Raw genomic sequence first — 27359 nt, 5'->3', positions numbered from 1 at the left:
ACTACTGCACAGGAAGTAGGAAGGCAGAAGGTGGGGCATATTATGCAAATGTATGCTGTCATTGTGCCTTGCAGATTCCTGCAGGATTTCTAGATCCTTGCTGGATACAAGAGAGCACACCTTGTTTCAGATCAACTGTCCCTAGCAGGGAAAGTCTGAGCACATGCAGTCTTTTGCTCTCTAGCCCCTGGCCTGGGACTCACCCTCACTGGCTGAGGCGTGAATTTCTGCATACCAACGTTGCATAGATGGTACGTTTGTGGTCGGTTTGGGATGGGTGGGAGGTCAAAAGCAGGGAAAAGTATGTCGCCTTCACTTCTAGTCTCCTCTTCTAGGCCTACCTGTCGTTCACTCACTCTGTCTTTGTTTCATTCTCTCCTTCCTCAACACCCCTTCTCACTCACTCGCTCTATCACTTGTGCTCTTTCCCCTTGCTCTGCATTTCATAGTGGAAACATCTCTTGAATGGAGCATTAGAAAATGAGGTTACATAAAATTAACAATCTACTTATTGGAAACCAAAAATATCACAAGACTGAATGTAACCCATTTCATTAATAAAAGGGACTTTTTAAGCACCCCCCAAAAAACACATAAAACACCACGAGTGCTAGAAGACTATTATACCAGCTTGAAGACAGAATTGGGCTAATTAATTTGCAGTTGAAACTGAAGTTTGTTACTTATTCAGATATTATATGCACTGCCAATTTTTAGCTGAGATTCTAAAAGAACTCAGAGATAAAATGGACTTAAAGTTTTGTCAGAAGTGGGATTCAAACCCACGCCTCCAGGAGAGACTGCGGCCTTAACGCAGCGCCTTAGACCACTCGGCCATCCTGACCACATGTTGCTTGATCATCTACAGAGAGGGAAAGATATTGTGAACCGAAAAAAGAACACATCTTAGGTCATGAGTGGCTAGAGCAAGAAAAAAAATCACTGCACTTTTCCAAGTAGACAACCATATAAGCCCATGTGAGGGAAATGATCTGATTTTTTCTTTCTCAAGAAAAAAGTAGAGTAAACACACAATTGTCAGAAGTGGAATTTGAACCCACGCCTCCAGAAGAGACTGCGACCTGAACGCAGCGCCTTAGACCACTCGGCCATCCTGACTTGCCTTTGTTGAATCTTCCACAGGCCAGACAGCCATGGAAGTGGGGTACCGAAAAGGCATGCCCTCAATTTATTTATCCTATTATAAGTACTTCCAACAGATCTTTGAACAATCCATAGAGAGCAGTACCTATGAAGAACTCTTTAGACCTTTAAGGCGTACAAAGAGAAAGTGCTATTAACCAGCCACTTGAACGGCCCAAAGCTGCTTTGAAATTGAGTCACCAGCCACCTCTTGGCTAGCTAAAGCAAATTCAACAAGGAATTTCAATGTCACAACATAGGGTGGAATACGCAAATCTAAGCAGCCCCTGATCACAGCCCTGAGGAAATTGCCGTAAGTGTGCTGGAGTCCAACTGTCTACCAGATGCTAGGCATTCCTCCATATTTGCATGGCCGGTCTGGCCAGGGCATACAAGAGCATGACTCTTCCAGATGAGCTCTTACATGGGTCCTATGCTCATATATTAAGGACTGCACTTTGTCAGCAAGACTTTATACAACCGAAATATATGAGAAACCCCAGCTCTCTTGACTAGATGAGGACGGAATCACATCCCAGGTGAAGACCAACAGATGCAACTTCCATCAGATGTTAACCTGAAAAAGGAGATTATATCTCCAAAAGTCATGTCAGAAGTGGGATTCGAACCCACGCCTCCAGAGGAGATTGTGGCCTAAACACAGCGCCTTAGACCACTCGGCCATCCTGACAGCGCAGAGTCTTAAGAAATGTATAAAAGTCACTCGGAAATTTCTGCCTCCATGCAAGCCTGAAATAATTTAAACCTTCAAACACAAGGTGCAACTTTATGCACAGGACAATAAACACAGAAGATCACATGTGAAAGCATTTCATTTCACAGGTGTACAATTTTTATGCTTTTAGAATACCTCATACCTCTCACCAGCTATTTAGGGTCCTGTATCCTACTCACCAAATTACCTTGCCTGCGACCTCTCTCTCTACACAAACAACTACTGCACAGGAAGTAGGAAGGCAGAAGGTGGGGCATATTATGCAAATGTATGCTGTCATTGTGCCTTGCAGATTCATGCAGGAATTCTAGATCCTTGCTGGATACAAGAGAGCAGACCTTGTTTCAGATCAACTGTCCCTAGCAGGGAACGTCTGAGCACATGCAGTCTTTTGCTCTCTAGCCCCTGGCCTGGGACTCACCCTCACTGGCTGAGGCGTGAATTTCTGCATACCAACGTTGCATAGATGGTACGTTTGTGGTCGGTTTGGGATGGGTGGGAGGTCAAAAGCAGGGAAAAGTATGTCCCCTTCACTTCTAGTCTCCTCTTCTAGGCCTACCTGCCGTTCACTCACTCTGTCTTTGTTTCATTCTCTCCTTCCTCAACACCCCTTCTCACTCACTCGCTCTATCACTTGTGCTCTTTCCCCTTGCTCTGCATTTCATAGTGGAAACATCTCTTGAATGGAGCATTAGAAAATGAGGTTACATAAAATTAACAATCTACTTATTGGAAACCAAAAATATCACAAGACTGAATGTAACCCATTTCATAAAAGGGACTTTTTAAGCACCCCCCAAAAAACACATAAAACACCACGAGTGCTAGAAGAATATTATACGAGCTTGAAGACAGAATTGGGCAAATTAATTTGCAGTTGAAACTGAAGTTTGTTACTTATTCAGATATTGTATGCACTGCCAATTTTTAGCTGAGATTCTAAAAGAGCTCAGAGACAAAATGGACTTAAAGTTTTGTCAGAAGTGGGATTCGAACCCACGTCTCCAGGAGAGACTGCGGCCTTAAGGCAGCGCCTTAGACCACTCGGCCATCCTGACCACATGTTGCTTGATCATCTACAGAGAGGGAAAGATATTGTGAACCAAAAAAAGCACACATCTTAGGTCATGAGTGGCTAGAGCAAGAAAAAAACTCACTGCACTTTTCCAAGTAGACAACCATATAAGCCCATGTGAGGGAAATGATCTGATTTTTTCTCTCTCAAGAAAAAAGTAGAGTAAACACACAATTGTCAGAAGTGGGATTTGAACCCACGCCACCAGAAGAGACTGCGACCTGAACGCAGCGCCTTAGACCACTCGGCCATCCTGACTTGCATTTGTGGAACCTTCCACAGGTGAGACAGCCATGCAAGCGGGGTACGGAAAAGGCATGCCCTCAATTTATTCATCCTATTATAAGTACTTCCAACAGATCTTTGAACAATCCATAGAGAGCAGTACCTATGAAGAACTCTTTAGACCTTTAAGGCGAACAAAGAGAAAGTGCTATTAACCAGCCACTTGAACGGCCCAAAGCTCCTTTGAAAATGAGTCAACAGCCACCTCTTGGCTAGCTAAAGCAAATTCAACAAGGAATTTCAATGTCACAACATAGGGTGGAATACGCAAATCTAAGCAGCCCCTGATCACAGCCCTGAGGAAATTGCCGTAAGTGAGCTGGAGTCCAACTGTCTACCAGATGCTAGGCATTCTTCCATATTTGCATGGCCTGTCTGGCCAGGGCATACAAGAGCACGACTCTTCCAGATGAGCTCTTACATGGGTCCTATGCTCATATAGTAAGGACTGCACTTTGTCAGCAAGACTTTATACAACCGAAATATATGAGAAACCCCAGCTCTCTTGACTAGATAAGGACGGAATCACATCCCAGGTGAAGACCAACAGATGCAACTTCCATCAGATGTTAACTTCAAAAAGGAGATTATATCTCCAAAAGTCATGTCAGAAGTGGGATTCGAACCCACACCTCCAGAGGAGACTGCGGCCTAAACACAGCACCTTAGACCACTCGGCCATCCTGACAGTGCAGATTCTTAAGAAATGTATAAAAGTCACTCAGAAACTTCTGCCTCCATGCAAGCCTGAAATAATTTAAACCTTCAAACACAAGGTGCAACTTTATGCACAGGACAATAAACACAGAAGATCACATGTGAAAGCATTTCATTTCACAGGTGTACAATTGTTATGCTTTTAGAATACCTCATACCTCTCACCAGCTATTCAGGGTCCTGTATCCTACTCACAAAATTACCTTGCCTGCGACCTCTCTCTCTGCACAAGCAACTACTGCACAGGAAGTAGGAAGGCAGAAGGTGGGGCATATTATGCAAATGTATGCTGTCATTGTGCCTTGCAGATTCATGCAGGATTTCTAGATCCTTGCTGGATACAAGAGAGCACACCTTGTTTCAGATCAACTGTCCATAGCAGGGAAAGTCTGAGCACATGCAGTCTTTTGCTCTCTAGCCCCTGGCCTGGGACTCACCCTCACTGGCTGAGGCGTGAATTTCTGCATACCAACGTTGCATAGATGGTACGTTTGTGGTCGGTTTGGGATGGGTGGGAGGTCAAAAGCAGGGAAAAGTATGTCGCCTTCACTTCTAGTCTCCTCTTCTAGGCCTACCTGCCGTTCACTCACTCTGTCTTTGTTTCATTCTCTCCTTCCTCAACACCCCTTCTCACTCACTCGCTCTATCACTTGTGCTCTTTCCCCTTGCTCTGCATTTCATAGTGGAAACATCTCTTGAATGGAGCATTAGAAAATGAGGTAACATAAAATTAACAATCTACTTATTGGAAACCAAAAATATCACAAGACTGAATGTAACCCATTTCATTAATAAAAGGGACTTTTTAAGCACCCCCCAAAAAACACATAAAACACCACGAGTGCTAGAAGACTATTATACCAGCTTGAAGACAGAATTGGGCAAATTAATTTGCAGTTGAAACTGAAGTTTGTTACTTATTCAGATATTATATGCACTGCCAATTTTTAGCTGAGATTCTAAAAGAGCTCAGAGACAAAATGGACTTAAAGTTTTGTCAGAAGTGGTATTCGAACCCACACCTCCAGGAGAGACTGCGGCCTTAACGCAGCGCCTTAGACCACTCGGCCATCCTGACCACATGTTGCTTGATCATCTACAGAGAGGGAACGATATTGTGAACCGAAAAAAGAACACATCTTAGGTCATGAGTGGCTAGAGCAAGAAAAAAACTCACTGCACTTTTCCAAGTAGACAACCATATAAGCCCATGTGAGGGAAATGATCTGATTTTTTCTCTCTCAAGAAAAAAGTAGAGTAAACACACAATTGTCAGAAGTGGGATTTGAACCCACGCCTCCAGAAGAGACTGCGACCTGAACGCAGCGCCTTAGACCACTCGGCCATCCTGACTTGCCCTTGTGGAACCTTCCACAGGTGAGACAGCCATGCAAGCGGGGTACCGAAAAGGCATGCCCTCAATTTATTCATCCTATTATAAGTACTTCCAACAGATCTTTGAACAATCCATAGAGAGCAGTACCTATGAAGAACTCTTTAGACCTTTAAGGCGTACAAAGAGAAAGTGCTATTAACCAGCCACTTGAACGGCCCAAAGCTCCTTTGAAATTGAGTCAACAGCCACCTCTTGGCTAGCTAAAGCAAATTAAACAAGGAATTTCAATGTCACAACATAGGGTGGAATACGCAAATCTAAGCAGCCCCTGATCACAGCCCTGAGGAAATTGCCGTAAGTGAGCTGGAGTCCAACTGTCTACCAGATGCTAGGCATTCTTCCATATTTGCATGGCCTGTCTGGCCAGGGCATACAAGAGCATGACTCTTCCAGATGAGCTCTTACATGGGTCCTATGCTCATATAGTAAGGACTGCACTTTGTCAGCAAGACTTTATACAACCGAAATATATGAGAAACCCCAGCTCTCTTGACTAGATGAGGACGGAATCACATCCCAGGTGAAGACCAACAGATGCAACTTCCATCAGATGTTAACCTCAAAAAGGAGATCATATCTCCAAAAGTCATGTCAGAAGTGGGATTCGATCCCACACCTCCAGAGGAGACTGCGGCCTAAACACAGCGCCTTAGACCACTCGGCCATCCTGACAGTGCAAATTCTTAAGAAATGTATAAAAGTCACTCAGAAATTTCTGCCTCCATGCAAGCCTGAAATAATTTAAACCTTCAAACACAAGGTGCAACTTTATGCACAGGACAATAAACACAGAAGATCACATGTGAAAGCATTTCATTTCACAGGTGTACAATTTTTATGCTTTTAGAATACCTCATACCTCTCACCGGTTATTTAGGGTCCTGTATCCTACTCACAAAATTACCTTGCCTGTGACCTCTTTCTCTACACAAACAACTACTGCACAGGAAGTAGGAAGGCAGAAGGTGGGGCATATTATGCAAATGTATGCTGTCATTGTGCCTTGCAGATTCATGCAGGATTTCTAGATCCTTGCTGGATACAAGAGAGCAGACCTTGTTTCAGATCAACTGTCCCTAGCAGGGAACGTCTGAGCACATGCAGTCTTTTGCTCTCTAGCCCCTGGCCTGGGACTCACCCTCACTGGCTGAGGTGTGAATTTCTGCATACCAACGTTGCATAGATGGTACGTTTGTGGTCGGTTTGGGATGGGTGGGAGGTCAAAAGCAGGGAAAAGTATGTCGCCTTCACTTCTAGTCTCCTCTTCTAGGCCTACCTGCCGTTCACTCACTCTGTCTTTATCATTCTTTCCTTCCTCAACACCCCTTCTCACTCACTTGCTCTATCACTTGTGCTCTTTCCCCTTGCTCTGCATTTCATAGTGGAAACATCTCTTAAATGGAGCATTAGAAAATGAGGTTACATAAAATTAACAATCTACTTATTGGAAACCAAAAATATCACAATACTGAATGTAACCCATTTCATTAATAAAAGGGACTTTTTAAGCACCCCCCAAAAAACACATAAAACACCACGAGTGCTAGAATAATATTATACGAGCTTGAAGACAGAATTGGGCAAATTAATTTGCAGTTGAAACTGAAGTTTGTTACTTATTCAGATATTATATGCACTGCCAATTTTTAGCTGAGATTCTAAAAGAACTCAGAGACAAAATGGACTTAAAGTTTTGTCAGAAGTGGGATTCGAACCCACACCTCCAAGAGAGACAGCGTCCTTAACACAGCACCTTAGAACACTCGGCCATCCTGACCACATGTTGCATGATCATCTACAGAGAGGGAAAGATATTGTGAACCAAAAAAAGCACACATCTTAGGTCATGAGTGGCTAGAGCAAGAAAAAAACTCACTGCACTTTTCCAATTAGACAACCATATAAGCCCATGTGAGGGAAATGATCTGATTTTTTCTCTCTCAAGAAAAAAGTAGAGTAAACACACAATTGTCAGAAGTGGGATTTGAAACCACACCTCCAGAAGAGACTGCTACCTTAACGCAGCGCCTTAGACCACTCGGCCATCCTGACTTGCATTTGTGGAACCTTCCACAGGCCAGACAGCCATGCAAGTGGGGTACCGAAAAGGCATGCCCTCAATTTATTTATCCTATTATAAGTACTTCCAACAGATCTTTGAACAATCCATAGAGAGCAGTACCTATGAAGAACTCTTTAGACCTTTAAGGCGTACAAAGAGAAAGTGCTATTAACCAGCCACTTGAACGGCCCAAAGCTGCTTTGAAATTGAGTCACCAGCCACCTCTTGGCTAGCTAAAGCAAATTCAACAAGGAATTTCAATGTCACAACATAGGGTGGAATACGCAAATCTAAGCAGCCCCTGATCACAGCCCTGAGGAAATTGCCGTAAGTGTGCTGGAGTCCAACTGTCTACCAGATGCTAGGCATTCCTCCATATTTGCATGGCCGGTCTGGCCAGGGCATACAAGAGCATGACTCTTCCAGATGAGCTCTTACATGGGTCCTATGCTCATATATTAAGGACTGCACTTTGTCAGCAAGACTTTATACAACCGAAATATATGAGAAACCCCAGCTCTCTTGACTAGATGAGGACGGAATCACATCCCAGGTGAAGACCAACAGATGCAACTTCCATCAGATGTTAACCTGAAAAAGGAGATTATATCTCCAAAAGTCATGTCAGAAGTGGGATTCGAACCCACGCCTCCAGAGGAGATTGTGGCCTAAACACAGCGCCTTAGACCACTCGGCCATCCTGACAGCGCAGAGTCTTAAGAAATGTATAAAAGTCACTCGGAAATTTCTGCCTCCATGCAAGCCTGAAATAATTTAAACCTTCAAACACAAGGTGCAACTTTATGCACAGGACAATAAACACAGAAGATCACATGTGAAAGCATTTCATTTCACAGGTGTACAATTTTTATGCTTTTAGAATACCTCATACCTCTCACCAGCTATTTAGGGTACTGTATCCTACTCACCAAATTACCTTGCCTGCGACCTCTCTCTCTACACAAACAACTACTGCACAGGAAGTAGGAAGGCAGAAGGTGGGGCATATTATGCAAATGTATGCTGTCATTGTGCCTTGCAGATTCATGCAGGAATTCTAGATCCTTGCTGGATACAAGAGAGCAGACCTTGTTTCAGATCAACTGTCCCTAGCAGGGAACGTCTGAGCACATGCAGTCTTTTGCTCTCTAGCCCCTGGCCTGGGACTCACCCTCACTGGCTGAGGCGTGAATTTCTGCATACCAACGTTGCATAGATGGTACGTTTGTGGTCGGTTTGGGATGGGTGGGAGGTCAAAAGCAGGGAAAAGTATGTCCCCTTCACTTCTAGTCTCCTCTTCTAGGCCTACCTGCCGTTCACTCACTCTGTCTTTGTTTCATTCTCTCCTTCCTCAACACCCCTTCTCACTCACTCGCTCTATCACTTGTGCTCTTTCCCCTTGCTCTGCATTTCATAGTGGAAACATCTCTTGAATGGAGCATTAGAAAATGAGGTTACATAAAATTAACAATCTACTTATTGGAAACCAAAAATATCACAACACTGAATGTAACCCATTTCATAAAAGGGACTTTTTAAGCACCCCCCAAAAAACACATAAAACACCACGAGTGCTAGAAGAATATTATACGAGCTTGAAGACAGAATTGGGCAAATTAATTTGCAGTTGAAACTGAAGTTTGTTACTTATTCAGATATTATATGCACTGCCAATTTTTAGCTGAGATTCTAAAAGAGCTCAGAGACAAAATGGACTTAAAGTTTTGTCAGAAGTGGGATTCGAACCCACGTCTCCAGGAGAGACTGCGGCCTTAAGGCAGCGCCTTAGACCACTCGGCCATCCTGACCACATGTTGCTTGATCATCTACAGAGAGGGAAAGATATTGTGAACCAAAAAAAGCACACATCTTAGGTCATGAGTGGCTAGAGCAAGAAAAAAACTCACTGCACTTTTCCAAGTAGACAACCATATAAGCCCATGTGAGGGAAATGATCTGATTTTTTCTCTCTCAAGAAAAAAGTAGAGTAAACACACAATTGTCAGAAGTGGGATTTGAACCCACGCCACCAGAAGAGACTGCGACCTGAACGCAGCGCCTTAGACCACTCGGCCATCCTGACTTGCATTTGTGGAACCTTCCACAGGTGAGACAGCCATGCAAGCGGGGTACCGAAAAGGCATGCCCTCAATTTATTCATCCTATTATAAGTACTTCCAACAGATCTTTGAACAATCCATAGAGAGCAGTACCTATGAAGAACTCTTTAGACCTTTAAGGCGAACAAAGAGAAAGTGCTATTAACCAGCCACTTGAACGGCCCAAAGCTCCTTTGAAATTGAGTCAACAGCCACCTCTTGGCTAGCTAAAGCAAATTCAACAAGGAATTTCAATGTCACAACATAGGGTGGAATACGCAAATCTAAGCAGCCCCTGATCACAGCCCTGAGGAAATTGCCGTAAGTGAGCTGGAGTCCAACTGTCTACCAGATGCTAGGCATTCTTCCATATTTGCATGGCCTGTCTGGCCAGGGCATACAAGAGCATGACTCTTCCAGATGAGCTCTTACATGGGTCCTATGCTCATATAGTAAGGACTGCACTTTGTCAGCAAGACTTTATACAACCGAAATATATGAGAAACCCCAGCTCTCTTGACTAGATAAGGACGGAATCACATCCCAGGTGAAGACCAACAGATGCAACTTCCATCAGATGTTAACTTCAAAAAGGAGATTATATCTCCAAAAGTCATGTCAGAAGTGGGATTCGAACCCACACCTCCAGAGGAGACTGCGGCCTAAACACAGCACCTTAGACCACTCGGCCATCCTGACAGTGCAGATTCTTAAGAAATGTATAAAAGTCACTCAGAAACTTCTGCCTCCATGCAAGCCTGAAATAATTTAAACCTTCAAACACAAGGTGCAACTTTATGCACAGGACAATAAACACAGAAGATCACATGTGAAAGCATTTCATTTCACAGGTGTACAATTGTTATGCTTTTAGAATACCTCATACCTCTCACCAGCTATTCAGGGTCCTGTATCCTACTCACAAAATTACCTTGCCTGCGACCTCTCTCTCTGCACAAGCAACTACTGCACAGGAAGTAGGAAGGCAGAAGGTGGGGCATATTATGCAAATGTATGCTGTCATTGTGCCTTGCAGATTCATGCAGGATTTCTAGATCCTTGCTGGATACAAGAGAGCACACCTTGTTTCAGATCAACTGTCCATAGCAGGGAAAGTCTGAGCACATGCAGTCTTTTGCTCTCTAGCCCCTGGCCTGGGACTCACCCTCACTGGCTGAGGCGTGAATTTCTGCATACCAACGTTGCATAGATGGTACGTTTGTGGTCGGTTTGGGATGGGTGGGAGGTCAAAAGCAGGGAAAAGTATGTCGCCTTCACTTCTAGTCTCCTCTTCTAGGCCTACCTGCCGTTCACTCACTCTGTCTTTGTTTCATTCTCTCCTTCCTCAACACCCCTTCTCACTCACTCGCTCTATCACTTGTGCTCTTTCCCCTTGCTCTGCATTTCATAGTGGAAACATCTCTTGAATGGAGCATTAGAAAATGAGGTAACATAAAATTAACAATCTACTTATTGGAAACCAAAAATATCACAAGACTGAATGTAACCCATTTCATTAATAAAAGGGACTTTTTAAGCACCCCCCAAAAAACACATAAAACACCACGAGTGCTAGAAGACTATTATACCAGCTTGAAGACAGAATTGGGCAAATTAATTTGCAGTTGAAACTGAAGTTTGTTACTTATTCAGATATTATATGCACTGCCAATTTTTAGCTGAGATTCTAAAAGAGCTCAGAGACAAAATGGACTTAAAGTTTTGTCAGAAGTGGTATTCGAACCCACGCCTCCAGGAGAGACTGCGGCCTTAACGCAGCGCCTTAGACCACTCGGCCATCCTGACCACATGTTGCTTGATCATCTAAAGAGAGGGAACGATATTGTGAACCGAAAAAAGAACACATCTTAGGTCATGAGTGGCTAGAGCAAGAAAAAAAACTCACTGCACTTTTCCAAGTAGACAACCATATAAGCCCATGTGAGGGAAATGATCTGATTTTTTCTCTCTCAAGAAAAAAGTAGAGTAAACACACAATTGTCAGAAGTGGGATTTGAACCCACGCCTCCAGAAGAGACTGCGACCTGAACGCAGCGCCTTAGACCACTCGGCCATCCTGACTTGCCCTTGTGGAACCTTCCACAGGTGAGACAGCCATGCAAGCGGGGTACCGAAAAGGCATGCCCTCAATTTATTCATCCTATTATAAGTACTTCCAACAGATCTTTGAACAATCCATAGAGAGCAGTACCTATGAAGAACTCTTTAGACCTTTAAGGCGTACAAAGAGAAAGTGCTATTAACCAGCCACTTGAACGGCCCAAAGCTCCTTTGAAATTGAGTCAACAGCCACCTCTTGGCTAGCTAAAGCAAATTAAACAAGGAATTTCAATGTCACAACATAGGGTGGAATACGCAAATCTAAGCAGCCCCTGATCACAGCCCTGAGGAATTTGCCGTAAGTGAGCTGGAGTCCAACTGTCTACCAGATGCTAGGCATTCTTCCATATTTGCATGGCCTGTCTGGCCAGGGCATACAAGAGCATGACTCTTCCAGATGAGCTCTTACATGGGTCCTATGCTCATATAGTAAGGACTGCACTTTGTCAGCAAGACTTTATACAACCGAAATATATGAGAAACCCCAGCTCTCTTGATTAGATGAGGACGGAATCACATCCCAGGTGAAGACCAACAGATGCAACTTCCATCAGATGTTAACCTCAAAAAGGAGATCATATCTCCAAAAGTCATGTCAGAAGTGGGATTCGAACCCACACCTCCAGAGGAGACTGCGGCCTAAACACAGCGCCTTAGACCACTCGGCCATCCTGACAGTGCAAATTCTTAAGAAATGTATAAAAGTCACTCAGAAATTTCTGCCTCCATGCAAGCCTGAAATAATTTAAACCTTCAAACACAAGGTGCAACTTTATGCACAGGACAATAAACACAGAAGATCACATGTGAAAGCATTTCATTTCACAGGTGTACAATTGTTATGCTTTTAGAATACCTCATACCTCTCACCAGCTATTCAGGGTCCTGTATCCTACTCACAAAATTACCTTGCCTGCGACCTCTCTCTCTACACAAACAACTACTGCACAGGAAGTAGGGAAGGCAGAAGGTGGGGCATATTATGCAAATGTATGCTGTCATTGTGCCTTGCAGATTCATGCAGGAATTCTAGATCCTTGCTGGATACAAGAGAGCAGACCTTGTTTCAGATCAATTGTCCCTAGCAGGGAACGTCTGAGCACATGCAGTCTTTTGCTCTCTAGCCCCTGGCCTGGGACTCACCCTCACTGGCTGAGGCGTGAATTTCAACATACCAACGTTGCATAGATGGTACGTTTGTGGTCGGTTTGGGATGGGTGGGAGGTCAAAAGCAGGGAAAAGTATGTCCCCTTCACTTCTAGTCTCCTCTTCTAGGCCTACCTGCCGTTCACTCACTCTGTCTTTGTTTCATTCTCTCCTTCCTCAACACCCCTTCTCACTCACTCGCTCTATCACTTGTGCTCTTTCCCCTTGCTCTGCATTTCATAGTGGAAACATCTCTTGAATGGAGCATTAGAAAATGAGGTTACATAAAATTAACAATCTACTTATTGGAAACCAAAAATATCACAAGACTGAATGTAACCCATTTCATAAAAGGGACTTTTTAAGCACCCCCCAAAAAACACATAAAACACCACGAGTGCTAGAAGAATATTATACGAGCTTGAAGACAGAATTGGGCAAATTAATTTGCAGTTGAAACTGAAGTTTGTTACTTATTCAGATATTATATGCACTGCCAATTTTTAGCTGAGATTCTAAAAGAGCTCAGAGACAAAATGGACTTAAAGTTTTGTCAGAAGTGGGATTCGAACCCACGCCTCCAGGAGAGACTGCGGCCTTAAGGCAGCGCCTTAGACCACTCGGCCATCCTGACCACATGTTGCTTGATCATCTACAGAGAGGGAAAGATATTGTGAACCAAAAAAAGCACACATCTTAGGTCATGAGTGGCTAGAGCAAGAAAAAAACTCACTGCACTTTTCCAAGTAGACAACCATATAAGCCCATGTGAGGGAAATCATCTGATTTTTTCTCTCTCAAGAAAAAAGTAGAGTAAACACACAATTGTCAGAAGTGGAATTTGAACCCACGCCTCCAGAAGAGACTGCGACCTGAACGCAGCGCCTTAGACCACTCGGCCATCCTGACTTGCATTTGTGGAACCTTCCACAGGTGAGACAGCCATGCAAGCGGGGTACCGAAAAGGCATGCCCTCAATTTATTCATCCTATTATAAGTACTTCCAACAGATCTTTGAACAATCCATAGAGAGCAGTACCTATGAAGAACTCTTTAGACCTTTAAGGCGAACAAAGAGAAAGTGCTATTAACCAGCCACTTGAACGGCCCAAAGCTCCTTTGAAATTGAGTCAACAGCCACCTCTTGGCTAGCTAAAGCAAATTCAACAAGGAATTTCAATGTCACAACATAGGGTGGAATACGCAAATCTAAGCAGCCCCTGATCACAGCCCTGAGGAAATTGCCGTAAGTGAGCTGGAGTCCAACTGTCTACCAGATGCTAGGCATTCTTCCATATTTGCATGGCCTGTCTGGCCAGGGCATACAAGAGCATGACTCTTCCAGATGAGCTCTTACATGGGTCCTATGCTCATATAGTAAGGACTGCACTTTGTCAGCAAGACTTTATACAACCGAAATATATGAGAAACCCCAGCTCTCTTGACTAGATAAGGACGGAATCACATCCCAGGTGAAGACCAACAGATGCAACTTCCATCAGATGTTAACTTCAAAAAGGAGATTATATCTCCAAAAGTCATGTCAGAAGTGGGATTCGAACCCACACCTCCAGAGGAGACTGCGGCCTAAACACAGCACCTTAGACCACTCGGCCATCCTGACAGTGCAGATTCTTAAGAAATGTATAAAAGTCACTCAGAAACTTCTGCCTCCATGCAAGCCTGAAATAATTTAAACCTTCAAACACAAGGTGCAACTTTATGCACAGGACAATAAACACAGAAGATCACATGTGAAAGCATTTCATTTCACAGGTGTACAATTGTTATGCTTTTAGAATACCTCATACCTCTCACCAGCTATTCAGGGTCCTGTATCCTACTCACAAAATTACCTTGCCTGCGACCTCTCTCTCTGCACAAGCAACTACTGCACAGGAAGTAGGAAGGCAGAAGGTGGGGCATATTATGCAAATGTATGCTGTCATTGTGCCTTGCAGATTCATGCAGGATTTCTAGATCCTTGCTGGATACAAGAGAGCACACCTTGTTTCAGATCAACTGTCCATAGCAGGGAAAGTCTGAGCACATGCAGTCTTTTGCTCTCTAGCCCCTGGCCTGGGACTCACCCTCACTGGCTGAGGCGTGAATTTCTGCATACCAACGTTGCATAGATGGTACGTTTGTGGTCGGTTTGGGATGGGTGGGAGGTCAAAAGCAGGGAAAAGTATGTCGCCTTCACTTCTAGTCTCCTCTTCTAGGCCTACCTGCCGTTCACTCACTCTGTCTTTGTTTCATTCTCTCCTTCCTCAACACCCCTTCTCACTCACTCGCTCTATCACTTGTGCTCTTTCCCCTTGCTCTGCATTTCATAGTGGAAACATCTCTTGAATGGAGCATTAGAAAATGAGGTAACATAAAATTAACAATCTACTTATTGGAAACCAAAAATATCACAAGACTGAATGTAACCCATTTCATTAATAAAAGGGACTTTTTAAGCACCCCCCAAAAAACACATAAAACACCACGAGTGCTAGAAGACTATTATACCAGCTTGAAGACAGAATTGGGCAAATTAATTTGCAGTTGAAACTGAAGTTTGTTACTTATTCAGATATTATATGCACTGCCAATTTTTAGCTGAGATTCTAAAAGAACTCAGAGATAAAATGGACTTAAAGTTTTGTCAGAAGTGGGATTCGAACCCACGCCTCCAGGAGAGACTGCGGCCTTAACGCAGCGCCTTAGACCACTCGGCCATCCTGACCACATGTTGCTTGATCATCTACAGAGAGGGAAAGATATTGTGAACCGAAAAAAGAACACATCTTAGGTCATGAGTGGCTAGAGCAAGAAAAAAACTCACTGCACTTTTCCAAGTAGCCAACCATATAAGCCCATGTGAGGGAAATGATCTGATTTTTTCTCTCTCGAAAAAAAAGTAGAGTAAACACACAATTGTCAGAAGTGGGATTTGAACCCACGCCTCCAGAAGAGACTGCGACCTGACCCCAGCGCCTTAGACCACTCAGCCATCCTGACTTGCATTTGTGGAACTTTCCACAGGCCAGACAGCCATGCAAGTGGGGTACCGAAAAGGCACGCCCTCAATTTATTTATCCTATTATAAGTACTTCCAACAGATCTTTGAACAATCCATAGAGAGCAGTACCTATGAAGAACTCTTTAGACCTTTAAGTCGTACAAAGAGAAAGTGCTATTAACCAGCCATTTGAACGGCCCAAAGCTGCTTTGAAATTGAGTCAACAGCCACCTCTTGGCTAGCTAAAGCAAATTCAACAAAGAATTTCAATGTCACAACATAGGGTGGAATACGCAAATCTAAGCAGCCCCTGATCACAGCCCTGAGGAAATTGCCGTAAGTGAGCTGGAGTCCAACTGTCTACCAGATGCTAGGCATTCTTCCATATTTGCATGGCCTGTCTGGCCAGGGCATACAAGAGCATGACTCTTCCAGATGAGCTCTTACATGGGTCCTATGCTCATATAGTAAGGACTACACTTTGTCAGCAAGACTTTATACAACCGAAATATATGAGAAACCCCAGCTCTCTTGACTAGATGAGGACGGAATCACATCCCAGGTGAAGACCAACAGATGCAACTTCCATCAGATGTTAACCTCAAAAAGGAGGTTATATCTCCAAAAGTCATGTCAGAAGTGGGATTCGAACCCACACCTCCAGAGGAGACGGCGGCCTAAACACAGCGCCTTAGACCACTCGGCCATCCTGACAGTGCAGAGTCTTAAGAAATGTATAAAAGTCACTCAGAAATTTCTGCCTCCATGCAAGCCTGAAATAATTTAAACCTTCAAACACAAGGTGCAACTTTATGCACAGGACAATAAACACAGAAGATCACATGTGAAAGCATTTCATTTCACAGGTGTACAATTTTTATGCTTTTAGAATACCTCATACCTCTCACCGGTTATTTAGGGTCCTGTATCCTACTCACAAAATTACCTTGCCTGTGACCTCTTTCTCTACACAAACAACTACTGCACAGGAAGTAGGAAGGCAGAAGGTGGGGCATATTATGCAAATGTATGCTGTCATTGTGCCTTGCAGATTCATGCAGGATTTCTAGATCCTTGCTGGATACAAGAGAGCAGACCTTGTTTCAGATCAACTGTCCCTAGCAGGGAACGTCTGAGCACATGCAGTCTTTTGCTCTCTAGCCCCTGGCCTGGGACTCACCCTCACTGGCTGAGGTGTGAATTTCTGCATACCAACGTTGCATAGATGGTACGTTTGTGGTCGGTTTGGGATGGGTGGGAGGTCAAAAGCAGGGAAAAGTATGTCGCCTTCACTTCTAGTCTCCTCTTCTAGGCCTACCTGCCGTTCACTCACTCTGTCTTTATCATTCTTTCCTTCCTCAACACCCCTTCTCACTCACTTGCTCTATCACTTGTGCTCTTTCCCCTTGCTCTGCATTTCATAGTGGAAACATCTCTTAAATGGAGCATTAGAAAATGAGGTTACATAAAATTAACAATCTACTTATTGGAAACCAAAAATATCACAATACTGAATGTAACCCATTTCATTAATAAAAGGGACTTTTTAAGCACCCCCCAAAAAACACATAAAACACCACGAGTGCTAGAATAATATTATACGAGCTTGAAGACAGAATTGGGCAAATTAATTTGCAGTTGAAACTGAAGTTTGTTACTTATTCAGATATTATATGCACTGCCAATTTTTAGCTGAGATTCTAAAAGAACTCAGAGACAAAATGGACTTAAAGTTTTGTCAGAAGTGGGATTCGAACCCACACCTCCAAGAGAGACAGCGTCCTTAACACAGCACCTTAGAACACTCGGCCATCCTGACCACATGTTGCATGATCATCTACAGAGAGGGAAAGATATTGTGAACCAAAAAAAGCACACATCTTAGGTCATGAGTGGCTAGAGCAAGAAAAAAACTCACTGCACTTTTCCAATTAGACAACCATATAAGCCCATGTGAGGGAAATGATCTGATTTTTTCTCTCTCAAGAAAAAAGTAGAGTAAACACACAATTGTCAGAAGTGGGATTTGAAACCACACCTCCAGAAGAGACTGCTACCTTAACGCAGCGCCTTAGACCACTCGGCCATCCTGACTTGCATTTGTGGAACCTTCCACAGGCCAGACAGCCATGCAAGTGGGGTACCGAAAAGGCATGCCCTCAATTTATTTATCCTATTATAAGTACTTCCAACAGATCTTTGAACAATCCATAGAGAGCAGTACCTATGAAGAACTCTTTAGACCGTTAAGGCGTACAAAGAGAAAGTGCTATTAACCAGCCACTTAAACGGCCCAAAGCTGCTTTGAAATTGAGTCAACAGCCACCTCTTGGCTAGCTAAAGCAAATTCAACAAGGAATTTCAATGTCACAACATAGGGTGGAATACGCAAATCTAAGCAGCCCCTGATCACAGCCCTGAGGAAATTGCCGTAAGTGTGCTGGAGTCCAACTGTCTACCAGATGCTAGGCATTCTTCCATATTTGCATGGCCTGTCTGGCCAGGGCATACAAGAGCATGACTCTTCCAGATGAGCTCTTACATGGGTCCTATGCTCACATAGTAAGGACTGCACTTTGTCAGCAAGACTTTATACAACCGAAATATATGAGAAACCCCAGCTCTCTTGACTAGATGAGGACGGAATCACATCACAGGTGAAGACCAACGGATGCAACTTCCATCAGATGTTAACCTGAAAAAGGAGATTATATCTCCAAAAGTCATGTCAGAAGTGGGATTCAAACCCACGCCTCCAGAGGAGACTGCGGTCTAAACACAGCGCCTTAGACCACTCGGCCATCCTGACAGTGAAGAGTCGTAAGAAATGTATAAAAGTCACTCAGAAATTTCTGCCTCCATGCAAGCCTGAAATAATTTAAACCTTCAAACACAAGGTGCAAATTTATGCACAGGCCAATAAACACAGAAGATCACATGTGAAAGCATTTCATTTCACAGGTGTACAATTTTTATGCTTTTAGAATACCTCATACCTCTCACCAGCTATTTAGGGTCCTGTATCCTACTCACAAAATTACCTTGCCTGCGACCTCTCTCTCTACACAAACAACTACTGCACAGGAAGTAGGAAGGCAGAAGGTGGGGCATATTATGCAAATGTATGCTGTCATTGTGCCTTGCAGATTCCTGCAGGATTTCTAGATCCTTGCTGGATACAAGAGAGCACACCTTGTTTCAGATCAACTGTCCCTAGCAGGGAACGTCTGAGCACATGCAGTCTTTTGCTCTCTAGCCCCTGGCCTGGGACTCACCCTCACTGGCTGAGGCGTGAATTTCTGCATACCAACGTTGCATAGATGGTACGTTTGTGGTCGGTTTGGGATGGGTGGGAGGTCAAAAGCAGGGAAAAGTATGTCGCCTTCACTTCTAGTCTCCTCTTCTAGGCCTACCTGCCGTTCACTCACTCTGTCTTTGTTTCATTCTCTCCTTCCTCAACACCCCTTCTCACTCACTCGCTCTATCACTTGTGCTCTTTCCCCTTGCTCTGCATTTCATAGTGGAAACATCTCTTGAATGGAGCATTAGAAAATGAGGTTACATAAAATTAACAATCTACTTATTGGAAACCAAAAATATCACAAGACTGAATGTAACCCATTTCATTAATAAAAGGGACTTTTTAAGCACCCCCCAAAAAACACATAAAACACCACGAGTGCTAGAAGAATATTATACGAGCTTGAAGACAGAATTGGGCAAATTAATTTGCAGTTGAAACTGAAGTTTGTTACTTATTCAGATATTATATGCACTGCCAATTTTTAGCTGAGATTCTAAAAGAGCTCAGAGACAAAATTGACTTAAAGTTTTGTCAGAAGTGGGATTCGAACCCACGCCTCCAGGAGAGACTGCGGCCTTAACGCAGCGCCTTAGACCACTCGGCCATCCTGATCACATGTTGCTTGATCATCTACAGAGAGGGAAAGATATTGTGAAACAAAAAAAGCACACATCTTAGGTCATGAGTGGCTAGAGCAAGAAAAAAACTCACTGCACTTTTCCAAGTAGACAACCATATAAGCCCATGTGAGGGAAATGATCAGATTTTTTCTCTCTCAAGAAAAAAGTAGAGTAAACACACAATTGTCAGAAGTGGGATTTGAACCCACGCCTCCAGAAGAGACTGCGACCTGAACGCAGCGCCTTAGACCACTCGGCCATCCTGACTTGCATTTGTGGAACCTTCCACAGGTGAGACGGCCATGCAAGCGGGGTACCGAAAAGGCATGCCCTCAATTTATTCATCCTATTATAAGTACTTCCAACAGATCTTTGAACAATCCATAGAGAGCAGTACCTATGAAGAACTCTTTAGACCTTTAAGGCGTACAAAGAGAAAGTGCTATTAACCAGCCACTTGAACGGCCCAAAGCTCCTTTGAAATTGAGTCAACAGCCACCTCTTGGCTAGCTAAAGCAAATTCAACAAGGAATTTCAATGTCACAACATAGGGTGGAATACGCAAATCTAAGCAGCCCCTGATCACAGCCCTGAGGAAATTGCCGTAAGTGAGCTGGAGTCCAACTGTCTACCAGATGCTAGGCATTCTTCCATATTTGCATGGCCTGTCTGGCCAGGGCATACAAGAGCATGACTCTTCCAGATGAGCTCTTACATGGGTCCTATGCTCATATAGTAAGGACTGCACTTTGTCAGCAAGACTTTATACAACTGAAATATATGAGAAACCCCAGCTCTCTTGACTAGATGAGGACGGAATCACATCCCAGGTGAAGACCAACAGATGCAACTTCCATCAGATGTTAACCTAAAAAAGGAGATTATATCTCCAAAAGTCATGTCAGAAGTGGGATTCGATCCCACACCTCCAGAGGAGACTGCGGCCTAAACACAGCGCCTTAGACCACTCGGCCATCCTGACAGTGCAGATTCTTAAGAAATGTATAAAAGTCACTCAGAAATTTCTGCCTCCATGCAAGCCTGAAATAATTTAAACCTTCAAACACAAGGTGCAACTTTATGCACAGGACAATAAACACAGAAGATCACATGTGAAAGCATTTCATTTCACAGGTGTACGTTTGTTATGCTTTTAGAATACCTCATACCTCTCACCAGCTATTCAGGGTCCTGTATCCTACTCACAAAATTACCTTGCCTGCGACCTCTCTCTCTACACAAACAACTACTGCACAGGAAGTAGGAAGGCAGAAGGTGGGGCATATTATGCAAATGTATGCTGTCATTGTGCCTTGCAGATTCCTGCAGGATTTCTAGATCCTTGCTGGATACAAGAGAGCACACCTTGTTTCAGATCAACTGTCCCTAGCAGGGAAAGTCTGAGCACATGCAGTCTTTTGCTCTCTAGCCCCTGGCCTGGGACTCACCCTCACTGGCTGAGGCGTGAATTTCTGCATACCAACGTTGCATAGATTGTACGTTTGTGGTCGGTTTGGGATGGGTGGGAGGTCAAAAGCAGGGAAAAGTATGTCGCCTTCACTTCTAGTCTCCTCTTCTAGGCCTACCTGCCGTTCACTCACTCTGTCTTTGTTTCATTCTCTCCTTCCTCAACACCCCTTCTCACTCACTCGCTCTATCACTTGTGCTCTTTCCCCTTGCTCTGCATTTCATAGTGGAAACATCTCTTGAATGGAGCATTAGAAAATGAGGTTACATAAAATTAACAATCTACTTATTGAAAACCAAAAATATCACAAGACTGAATGTAACCCATTTCATTAATAAAAGGGACTTTTTAAGCACCCCCCAAAAAACACATAAAACACCACGAGTGCTAGAAGACTATTATACCAGCTTGAAGACAGAATTGGGCTAATTAATTTGCAGTTGAAACTGAAGTTTGTTACTTATTCAGATATTATATGCACTGCCAATTTTTAGCTGAGATTCTAAAAGAACTCAGAGATAAAATGGACTTAAAGTTTTGTCAGAAGTGGGATTCGAACCCACGCCTCCAGGAGAGACTGCGGCCTTAACGCAGCGCCTTAGACCACTCGGCCATCCTGACCACATGTTGCTTGATCATCTACAGAGAGGAAAAGATATTGTGAACCGAAAAAAGAACACATCTTAGGTCATGAGTGGCTAGAGCAAGAAAAAAAATCACTGCACTTTTCCAAGTAGACAACCATATAAGCCCATGTGAGGGAAATGATCTGATTTTTTCTTTCTCAAGAAAAAAGTAGAGTAAACACACAATTGTCAGAAGAGAAATTTGAACCCACGCCTCCAGAAGAGACTGCGACCTGAACGCAGCGCCTTAGACCACTCGGCCATCCTGACTTGCCTTTGTTGAATCTTCCACAGGCCAGACAGCCATGGAAGTGGGGTACCGAAAAGGCATGCCCTCAATTTATTTATCCTATTATAAGTACTTCCAACAGATCTTTGAACAATCCATAGAGAGCAGTACCTATGAAGAACTCTTTAGACCTTTAAGGCGTACAAAGAGAAAGTGCTATTAACCAGCCACTTGAACGGCCCAAAGCTGCTTTGAAATTGAGTCACCAGCCACCTCTTGGCTAGCTAAAGCAAATTCAACAAGGAATTTCAATGTCACAACATAGGGTGGAATACGCAAATCTAAGCAGCCCCTGATCACAGCCCTGAGGAAATTGCCGTAAGTGTGCTGGAGTCCAACTGTCTACCAGATGCTAGGCATTCCTCCATATTTGCATGGCCGGTCTGGCCAGGGCATACAAGAGCATGACTCTTCCAGATGAGCTCTTACATGGGTCCTATGCTCATATATTAAGGACTGCACTTTGTCAGCAAGACTTTATACAACCGAAATATATGAGAAACCCCAGCTCTCTTGACTAGATGAGGACGGAATCACATCCCAGGTGAAGACCAACAGATGCAACTTCCATCAGATGTTAACCTGAAAAAGGAGATTATATCTCCAAAAGTCATGTCAGAAGTGGGATTCGAACCCACGCCTCCAGAGGAGATTGTGGCCTAAACACAGCGCCTTAGACCACTCGGCCATCCTGACAGCACAGAGTCTTAAGAAATGTATAAAAGTCACTCGGAAATTTCTGCCTCCATGCAAGCCTGAAATAATTTAAACCTTCAAACACAAGGTGCAACTTTATGCACAGGACAATAAACACAGAAGATCACATGTGAAAGCATTTCATTTCACAGGTGTACAATTTTTATGCTTTTAGAATACCTCATACCTCTCACCAGCTATTTAGGGTCCTGTATCCTACTCACCAAATTACCTTGCCTGCGACCTCTCTCTCTACACAAACAACTACTGCACAGGAAGTAGGAAGGCAGAAGGTGGGGCATATTATGCAAATGTATGCTGTCATTGTGCCTTGCAGATTCATGCAGGAATTCTAGATCCTTGCTGGATACAAGAGAGCAGACCTTGTTTCAGATCAACTGTCCCTAGCAGGGAACGTCTGAGCACATGCAGTCTTTTGCTCTCTAGCCCCTGGCCTGGGACTCACCCTCACTGGCTGAGGCGTGAATTTCTGCATACCAACGTTGCATAGATGGTACGTTTGTGGTCGGTTTGGGATGGGTGGGAGGTCAAAAGCAGGGAAAAGTATGTCCCCTTCACTTCTAGTCTCCTCTTCTAGGCCTACCTGCCGTTCACTCACTCTGTCTTTGTTTCATTCTCTCCTTCCTCAACACCCCTTCTCACTCACTCGCTCTATCACTTGTGCTCTTTCCCCTTGCTCTGCATTTCATAGTGGAAACATCTCTTGAATGGAGCATTAGAAAATGAGGTTACATAAAATTAACAATCTACTTATTGGAAACCAAAAATATCACAAGACTGAATGTAACCCATTTCATTAATAAAAGGGACTTTTTAAGCACCCCCCCAAAAACACATAAAACACCACAAGTGCTAGAAGAATATTATACGAGCTTGAAGACAGAATTGGGCAAATTAATTTGCAGTTGAAACTGAAGTTTGTTACTTATTCAGATATTATATGCACTGCCAATTTTTAGCTGAGATTCTAAAAGAGCTCAGAGACAAAATGGACTTAAAGTTTTGTCAGAAGTGGTATTCGAACCCACGCCTCCAGGAGAGACTGCGGCCTTAACGCAGCACCTTAGACCACTCGGCCATCCTGACCACATGTTGCTTGATCATCTACAGAGAGGGAAAGATATTGTGAACCGAAAAAAGAACACATCTTAGGTCATGAGTGGCTAGAGCAAGAAAAAAACTCACTGCACTTTTCCAAGTAGACAACCATATAAGCCCATGTGAGGGAAATGATCTGATTTTTTCTCTCTCAAGAAAAAAGTAGAGTAAACACACAATTGTCAGAAGTGGGATTTGAACCCACGCCTCCAGAAGAGACTGCGACCTGAACGCGGCGCCTTAGACCACTCGGCCATCCTGACTTGCCCTTGTGGAACCTTCCACAGGTGAGACAGCCATGCAAGCGGGGTACCGAAAAGGCATGCCCTCAATTTATTCATCCTATTATAAGTACTTCCAACAGATCTTTGAACAATCCATAGAGAGCAGTACCTATGAAGAACTCTTTAGACCTTTAAGGCGTACAAAGAGAAAGTGCTATTAACCAGCCACTTGAACGGTCCAAAGCTCCTTTGAAATTGAGTCAACAGCCACCTCTTGGCTAGCTAAAGCAAATTAAACAAGGAATTTCAATGTCACAACATAGGGTGGAATACGCAAATCTAAGCAGCCCCTGATCACAGCCCTGAGGAAATTGCCGTAAGTGAGCTGGAGTCCAACTGTCTACCAGATGCTAGGCATTCTTCCATATTTGCATGGCCTGTCTGGCCAGGGCATACAAGAGCATGACTCTTCCAGATGAGCTCTTACATGGGTCCTATGCTCATATAGTAAGGACTGCACTTTGTCAGCAAGACTTTATACAACCGAACAATATGAGAAACCCCAGCTCTCTTGACTAGATGAGGACGGAATCACATCCCAGGTGAAGACCAACAGATGCAACTTCCATCAGATGTTAACCTCAAAAAGGAGATCATATCTCCAAAAGTCATGTCAGAAGTGGGATTCGAACCCACACCTCCAGAGGAGACTGCGGCCTAAACACAGCACCTTAGACCACTCGGCCATCCTGACAGTGCAGATTCTTAAGAAATGTATAAAAGTCACTCAGAAATTTCTGCCTCCATGCAAGCCTGAAATAATTTAAACCTTCAAACACAAGGTGCAACTTTATGCACAGGACAATAAACACAGAAGATCACATGTGAAAGCATTTCATTTCACAGGTGTACAATTGTTATGCTTTTAGAATACCTCATACCTCTCACCAGCTATTCAGGGTCCTGTATCCTACTCACAAAATTACCTTGCCTGCGACCTCTCTCTCTGCACAAGCAGCTACTGCACAGGAAGTAGGAAGGCAGAAGGTGGGGCATATTATGCAAATGTATGCTGTCATTGTGCCTTGCAGATTCATGCAGGATTTCTAGATCCTTGCTGGATACAAGAGAGCACACCTTGTTTCAGATCAACTGTCCATAGCAGGGAAAGTCTGAGCACATGCAGTCTTTTGCTCTCTAGCCCCTGGCCTGGGACTCACCCTCACTGGCTGAGGCGTGAATTTCTGCATACCAACGTTGCATAGATGGTACGTTTGTGGTCGGTTTGGGATGGGTGGGAGGTCAAAAGCAGGGAAAAGTATGTCGCCTTCACTTCTAGTCTCCTCTTCTAGGCCTACCTGCCGTTCACTCACTCTGTCTTTGTTTCATTCTCTCCTTCCTCAACACCCCTTCTCACTCACTCGCTCTATCACTTGTGCTCTTTCCCCTTGCTCTGCATTTCATAGTGGAAACATCTCTTGAATGGAGCATTAGAAAATGAGGTAACATAAAATTAACAATCTACTTATTGGAAACCAAAAATATCACAAGACTGAATGTAACCCATTTCATTAATAAAAGGGACTTTTTAAGCACCCCCCAAAAAACACATAAAACACCACGAGTGCTAGAAGACTATTATACCAGCTTGAAGACAGAATTGGGCAAATTAATTTGCAGTTGAAACTGAAGTTTGTTACTTATTCAGATATTATATGCACTGCCAATTTTTAGCTGAGATTCTAAAAGAACTCAGAGATAAAATGGACTTAAAGTTTTGTCAGAAGTGGGATTCGAACCCACGCCTCCAGGAGAGACTGCGGCCTTAACGCAGCGCCTTAGACCACTCGGCCATCCTGACCACATGTTGCTTGATCATCTACAGAGAGGGAAAGATATTGTGAACCGAAAAAAGAACACATCTTAGGTCATGAGTGGCTAGAGCAAGAAAAAAACTCACTGCACTTTTCCAAGTAGACAACCATATAAGCCCATGTGAGGGAAATGATCTGATTTTTTCTCTCTCAAGAAAAAAGTAGAGTAAACACACAATTGTCAGAAGTGGGATTTGAACCCACGCCTCCAGAAGAGACTGCGACCTGACCCCAGCGCCTTAGACCACTCGGCCATCCTGACTTGCATTTGTGGAACTTTCCACAGGCCAGACAGCCATGCAAGTGGGGTACCGAAAAGGCACGCCCTCAATTTATTTATCCTATTATAAGTACTTCCAAAAGATCTTTGAACAATCCATAGAGAGCAGTACCTATGAAGAACTCTTTAGACCTTTAAGGCGTACAAAGAGAAAGTGCTATTAACCAGCCATTTGAACGGCCCAAAGCTGCTTTGAAATTGAGTCAACAGCCACCTCTTGGCTAGCTAAATTAAATTCAACAAGGAATTTCAATGTCACAACATAGGGTGGAATACGCAAATCTAAGCAGCCCCTGATCACAGCCCTGAGGAAATTGCCGTAAGTAAGCTGGAGTCCAACTGTCTACCAGATGCTAGGCATTCTTCCATATTTGCATGGCCTGTCTGGCCAGGGCATACAAGAGCATGACTCTTCCAGATGAGCTCTTACATGGGTCCTATGCTCATATAGTAAGGACTGCACTTTGTCAGCAAGACTTTATACAACCGAAATATATGAGAAACCCCAGCTCTCTTGACTAGATGAGGACAGAATCACATCCCAGGTGAAGACCAACAGATGCAACTTCCATCAGATGTTAACCTGAAAAAGGAGATTATATCTCCAAAAGTCATGTCAGAATTGGGATTCGAACCCACGCCTCCAGTGGAGACTGCGGCCTAAACACAGCGCCTTAGACCACTCGGCCATCCTGACAGTGCAGAGTCTTAAGAAATGTATAAAAGTCACTCAGAAATTTCTGCCTCCATGCAAGCCTGAAATAATTTAAACCTTCAAACACAAGGTGCAACTTTATGCACAGGACAATAAACACAGAAGATCACATGTGAAAGCATTTCATTTCACAGGTGTACAATTTTTATTCTTTTAGAATACCTCATACCTCTCACCAGCTATTTAGGGTCCTGTATCCTACTCACAAAATTACCTTGCCTGCGACCTCTCTCTCTACACAAACAACTACTGCACAAGAAGTAGGAAGGCAGAAGGTGGGGCATATTATGCAAATGTATGCTGTCATTGTGCCTTGCAGATTCATGCAGGATTTCTAGATCCTTGCTGGATACAAGA

At 43.7% G+C, this 27359-nt stretch overlaps 19 non-coding genes across 19 annotated transcripts; all 19 read right to left on the bottom strand.

Moving 5' to 3' along the window:
• Positions 1–761: 761 nt before the first annotated feature.
• TRNAL-AAG (transfer RNA leucine (anticodon AAG)) lies at positions 762–844 on the bottom strand. Its single transcript has one exon. It is a non-coding gene; the product is annotated as a tRNA-Leu (tRNA).
• Positions 845–3129: 2285 nt separating this feature from the next.
• On the bottom strand, positions 3130–3212 carry TRNAL-CAG (transfer RNA leucine (anticodon CAG)). Its single transcript has one exon. It is a non-coding gene; the product is annotated as a tRNA-Leu (tRNA).
• Positions 3213–3844: 632 nt separating this feature from the next.
• Positions 3845–3927, bottom strand: TRNAL-UAG (transfer RNA leucine (anticodon UAG)). The gene has a single exon. It is a non-coding gene; the product is annotated as a tRNA-Leu (tRNA).
• A 1299-nt stretch (positions 3928–5226) lies between these two features.
• Positions 5227–5309, bottom strand: TRNAL-CAG (transfer RNA leucine (anticodon CAG)). The gene has a single exon. It is a non-coding gene; the product is annotated as a tRNA-Leu (tRNA).
• A 632-nt stretch (positions 5310–5941) lies between these two features.
• TRNAL-UAG (transfer RNA leucine (anticodon UAG)) lies at positions 5942–6024 on the bottom strand. Its single transcript has one exon. It is a non-coding gene; the product is annotated as a tRNA-Leu (tRNA).
• Positions 6025–9414: 3390 nt separating this feature from the next.
• Positions 9415–9497, bottom strand: TRNAL-CAG (transfer RNA leucine (anticodon CAG)). The gene has a single exon. It is a non-coding gene; the product is annotated as a tRNA-Leu (tRNA).
• Positions 9498–10129: 632 nt separating this feature from the next.
• TRNAL-UAG (transfer RNA leucine (anticodon UAG)) lies at positions 10130–10212 on the bottom strand. Its single transcript has one exon. It is a non-coding gene; the product is annotated as a tRNA-Leu (tRNA).
• Positions 10213–11512: 1300 nt separating this feature from the next.
• TRNAL-CAG (transfer RNA leucine (anticodon CAG)) lies at positions 11513–11595 on the bottom strand. Its single transcript has one exon. It is a non-coding gene; the product is annotated as a tRNA-Leu (tRNA).
• A 632-nt stretch (positions 11596–12227) lies between these two features.
• TRNAL-UAG (transfer RNA leucine (anticodon UAG)) lies at positions 12228–12310 on the bottom strand. The gene has a single exon. It is a non-coding gene; the product is annotated as a tRNA-Leu (tRNA).
• Positions 12311–14321: 2011 nt separating this feature from the next.
• Positions 14322–14404, bottom strand: TRNAL-UAG (transfer RNA leucine (anticodon UAG)). The gene has a single exon. It is a non-coding gene; the product is annotated as a tRNA-Leu (tRNA).
• A 1024-nt stretch (positions 14405–15428) lies between these two features.
• Positions 15429–15511, bottom strand: TRNAL-AAG (transfer RNA leucine (anticodon AAG)). The gene has a single exon. It is a non-coding gene; the product is annotated as a tRNA-Leu (tRNA).
• Positions 15512–16418: 907 nt separating this feature from the next.
• Positions 16419–16501, bottom strand: TRNAL-UAG (transfer RNA leucine (anticodon UAG)). Its single transcript has one exon. It is a non-coding gene; the product is annotated as a tRNA-Leu (tRNA).
• Positions 16502–18513: 2012 nt separating this feature from the next.
• TRNAL-UAG (transfer RNA leucine (anticodon UAG)) lies at positions 18514–18596 on the bottom strand. Its single transcript has one exon. It is a non-coding gene; the product is annotated as a tRNA-Leu (tRNA).
• Positions 18597–19620: 1024 nt separating this feature from the next.
• On the bottom strand, positions 19621–19703 carry TRNAL-AAG (transfer RNA leucine (anticodon AAG)). Its single transcript has one exon. It is a non-coding gene; the product is annotated as a tRNA-Leu (tRNA).
• Positions 19704–19895: 192 nt separating this feature from the next.
• Positions 19896–19978, bottom strand: TRNAL-CAG (transfer RNA leucine (anticodon CAG)). Its single transcript has one exon. It is a non-coding gene; the product is annotated as a tRNA-Leu (tRNA).
• Positions 19979–20610: 632 nt separating this feature from the next.
• Positions 20611–20693, bottom strand: TRNAL-UAG (transfer RNA leucine (anticodon UAG)). The gene has a single exon. It is a non-coding gene; the product is annotated as a tRNA-Leu (tRNA).
• Positions 20694–21717: 1024 nt separating this feature from the next.
• Positions 21718–21800, bottom strand: TRNAL-AAG (transfer RNA leucine (anticodon AAG)). The gene has a single exon. It is a non-coding gene; the product is annotated as a tRNA-Leu (tRNA).
• A 3004-nt stretch (positions 21801–24804) lies between these two features.
• On the bottom strand, positions 24805–24887 carry TRNAL-UAG (transfer RNA leucine (anticodon UAG)). The gene has a single exon. It is a non-coding gene; the product is annotated as a tRNA-Leu (tRNA).
• A 1024-nt stretch (positions 24888–25911) lies between these two features.
• Positions 25912–25994, bottom strand: TRNAL-AAG (transfer RNA leucine (anticodon AAG)). Its single transcript has one exon. It is a non-coding gene; the product is annotated as a tRNA-Leu (tRNA).
• Positions 25995–27359: the final 1365 nt, after the last annotated feature.

This window comes from Lissotriton vulgaris, chromosome 8, assembly GCF_964263255.1.
Source record: "Lissotriton vulgaris chromosome 8, aLisVul1.2, whole genome shotgun sequence".
NCBI lineage: Eukaryota > Metazoa > Chordata > Amphibia > Caudata > Salamandridae > Lissotriton > Lissotriton vulgaris.
The sequence above is the reverse complement of the archived record's forward strand: the minus strand, read 5'-3'. Positions and strand labels throughout refer to the sequence as shown.